Source organism: Myodes glareolus, chromosome 26 (genome assembly GCF_982192425.1).
Source record: "Myodes glareolus chromosome 26, mMyoGla1.1, whole genome shotgun sequence".
Taxonomy (NCBI): Eukaryota; Metazoa; Chordata; class Mammalia; order Rodentia; family Cricetidae; genus Myodes; species Myodes glareolus.
In genome coordinates, this window is record NC_142051.1 from 43,298,209 (window position 1) to 43,302,144 (window position 3,936).

At 48.6% G+C, this 3,936-nt stretch overlaps 1 long non-coding RNA gene across 1 annotated transcript; it reads left to right on the forward strand.

The window, feature by feature from the left end:
- Positions 1-241: 241 nt before the first annotated feature.
- On the forward strand, positions 242-1,977 carry LOC125390036 (uncharacterized). The gene is made up of 3 exons (XR_007228617.3): positions 242-667; positions 1,462-1,519; positions 1,638-1,977. It is a non-coding gene; the product is annotated as an uncharacterized LOC125390036 (long non-coding RNA).
- Positions 1,978-3,936: the final 1,959 nt, after the last annotated feature.

The window sequence follows — 3,936 nt, forward strand, 5'->3', positions numbered from 1 at the left end:
TGTCTATCCATAGGGACAGGATGGAAAGAATACCAAAGTGGGACGGGTGAATGAAGAAGGAAGGACAACCTTGTCTGAGGAGAGCTGGGATCAAGGTTCCAGAAAGACTCAGTAACTGAGCAATCAAGAGGAATGTGTCATGGGTCTAGTCAGTACAGGAGTAACAGGCATGTGAGAAGACACTACTGCTCCATTCTGACCTGTAGGCATGTTGTTATGGCTTGACTATGAAATGCCCTCCACGGGCTCATGAGTTTGAGCATCTGGTCCCTAACTGGTGGTGCTGTTTTGGGGAGTTATAGGATCAACATCATAGAACCATTGTGACATGAAGACATTATAGAATCATTGTGACATGAAGACATCATAGAATCATGTGACATGAAGATATCATAGAACCATGTGATGTGAAGACATCATAGAACCATGTGACGTGAAGGCATCAGAGAACCATGTGACATGAAGACATCAGAGAATGTCTTCCTTAGGTACCACCATTATGTTTTTCTTTTTATTTTTTTTTGACAGAGTTTTTCTCTCTCTTTTTAGTACCCAGGGGTTGCCAAGTAGACTAGATTGACTGTCTATCAAACCTCAGGGACTTGCCTGTCTCCATCTCTTCAATGCTGGGATTAGAACTGTCCACCATCAGGCCAAGCTTCTTAATGTGAGTTCTGGGAAAGCAAACTTGGGTTCTTGTGATTACAAGGCAAGCAACCCAGTCCCATTTAGATGTAGAAGAGTCTCATTTGGGTCTTCTCATGTGGAAGATAGTTGGGGTTGCCACTAGAGCCCAATTTAGTTAGTTGCCTTTGTGAATGTGTGATGTCTTCATGTATCAGGGGGGCACTCCAAGCCCCACACGGGGGTTGCTTTACTTTTTCCCCTTTGCTGATGAAGGAATGAAACCAGAGTTCATGTAGCTAGTCCTGGAGAGGCAAGAAATTCAAACCTATATTGTTTCTTAATATAAACATTACAATCATAGCCACTGTGGTACCATGTCTCCGAGCAGACATTTGGTGATTGAATAACAGTGTGGTAGTAAAGTTGGCCAGAGGTCAAGTGTCTAGGACAGATAGGAGAGCTTTTGGCAATGCAATGATCACGTCTTATCCCTGAGGAAGTGCGGTGCCTCAGTGGAGCCATCAGGTGACCTCGCCATGGCGCCCCAAAAAGGATAAGACCTCATAGGAAAGCTGACTTCAGATGAAATCCCCCCAACACGGCTACTCTGTCACCAGCCCCGTCTTAGGTCATATTTTAAATGTTGGCTGGGATACAAGGTTGTGGGATCATAGTGGAGCCATCTGACTTTAAAATATGTAAGGACCAACTTGGGAATTTTATCACATTTCTGCAGCCCAGGCATGACGTCAGTCGGCCTGTGCGTGACAGGGAGCGTTTCACTTGTAATTAGCTGAGTGTTTTTTTTTTACACTTTATTATTATTTTAAAAAGTGTTCTGCCTAGACTTCAGTCTGAGGCCAGCTCAGAGCCACCCTCCAGCAGCAGAGAGGTGAGTCATAGCCATACAATCTGGAGGCCCAATGTGAGGATGGCGGGTGCTGGAGAAACATAAATTATTCTGATTGTCTTGAAGGCACACTCTGAGTTAATTACTGTGTCCTTGCCAGATGCCTTTTGCCTTCATCGACACTGAGCCGGTGATGGTTCTTAGATGGAAAAGAGATCTACAAAGCCCAAGGTCTTCTGAGGGGGGTTGGGACAAAATTCCCCAGGAGCAGCTGGGACCTGTGTGGATCCACTCTGAGACACTTGGTGTGAGCAACCTCACACCATCCTTATTTTTCCAAGACAAATAAATCTGACTTTGTTCTCCACCTGCCATGTCTGGCAGAAAACCCATGCATAGTGAGTCATGTTCTCTTAGGGGACAGAGGAGAAAGGGGCATTTCTCTCTTTCTTGGGAATGTAAAGAATCCTTGGGATTGAAGTAGTTCAGTAAAATCCAAACGCGAGTGTTTGGGCTTGGGCCGACAGTGGGATGTTCTTGCTCCTAGTCAGCATGCACCAGCTTGAAGAGGTCAACTCACTGGCCTCTTCCCTGTCCAGCCAGGTCCTCAGCAAAGGCACCCACAGCCTGCTGCTGTCTGCTCCTTCTCCCAGCTGTTTTCTGCCTATGCTGAAGGTCTCCAAGCTTGGAGACTTCCACACCACAGTCCCCAGTTTTAGGGAATCCATATAAAGTGATTTCTGTCTTGTCAAACTTACAGTGCACCTCCTCTCAGGCCATTCAGCTAAGTCATCTCTTTTGGACATGGGGGGCAGGCAGGGAGGGGAGGAGGGAGAAAGGAAAGAAGGAGTGAAAATAAATCTAACTAAAATTAGAACCAAGCAGAACCACTGCCACCACCACCATCACCACCATCACCACCATTACCACCACCACCACCACCACCATCACCACCATTACCACCATCACCACCACCACCACCATCGCCATCGCCATCACCACCATTACCACCATCACCACCACCACCACCATCACCACCACCACCATTACCACCACCATCATCACCACCACCACCATTACCACCACCATCATCATCATCACCACCATCACCACCATCACCACCATCACCACTATCACCACCATCACCACCGCTACCACCACCACCACCATCCCCACCATCACCTCCATCACCACCACCACCTTCACCACCACCACCACCACCACCATCACCACCACCACCACTGCCATCAACACTCCCACTGAAAGCAAAACAAAACAACCGGACGCCCAATTTGTTCCTTGGTTGTTTATTCAGAAAAGAGGTAAATAGATCTTCTTCGTTTACAGAGCCTCTTTTAGGTTCTACTAGAACAAGGCGGAACTTTTTCTCCCTGGATCCCCAGGTATGCAGTCTTGAGAAAGCTACCTCAGCTTTCTGGAGCTCAAGATCTGGATCTCAAGCAGGACGTGATATCTTCCCTGTACGTGGGACTATCAGAAGGATTCAATGATTCAGTCACAGCACAAAGGCAGGCCTGGCCTCTGCTCTCAGAGTGTCAGTGTGGGTGGAAGGCTGAGCCTCGTGCCTCATACAGCTCTCGGATGGTCACGGGCACAGATATTTTGTTTGACCCAGGATCCTCAGCAGTAGGGACCCACACATGTGGTTACTCAAGCCGGTGTGAATGGTGGTGCTCAAGGAGGGGCTGGGAGAGCTGAGCTTCCCTTCTCGGCCCAGGCGGAACAACCTTCATAGTGAACGCCCACAGTGCTCCTACGTGTAGAGTTTGGGACAATGACCTCACATGGGATGTTAAGACAGGTGTATTGCAATTTCTTGTTTAGCCTGGGCTACACAGTGAGTTCAGGGCTAGCCTGGGTTACTTAGGTGGACCTCATTTCCACCCTTCTGTCCAGAGAAACCCATCGTAGCTAGAAAAAGATAGCAGTGTCCAGAGTGTTGTGGGGTTGTTTGATGGTGCTACAACAAGATGTTGCTGAATAGATCGTTTATAAAGGGAATAGTCATGTCTCAGAGGGTTGAGGGCTAGAGAGCCAAAACTGAGGGTCCAGTGTCTGGTGGAGTGCTTCACGCCATGCATGCTGTAACATGTATGTAGGAGTCATGTGATAAGAGAGTGCTTGCAAGAGAAGGGTCCAGAGAAAGCTGAGGGAGGCAAACTGACTCCCCAGACCTGTTCCTATGAGAGCCTATCACTCCTGCTGTAACGCCTTTAATCTCCTGAGAGTGTATACCTCTTTAAACTGTAGTGCCTACCTCCCCCACCCACCACAGCCCCAGTGACCAGGCAGCAGCATCCTTTCCCTGCCCACTATCCCTGGCAGCTGCATCAGTGACCACCAGAGCCACAGATCCACCTGCAACAATTGGAGGAGTAGGGACCCCTGGAGGCACAGGCTTCACCGGCCCTGACCGGAGGAAGAGGTGAGCAGACGGC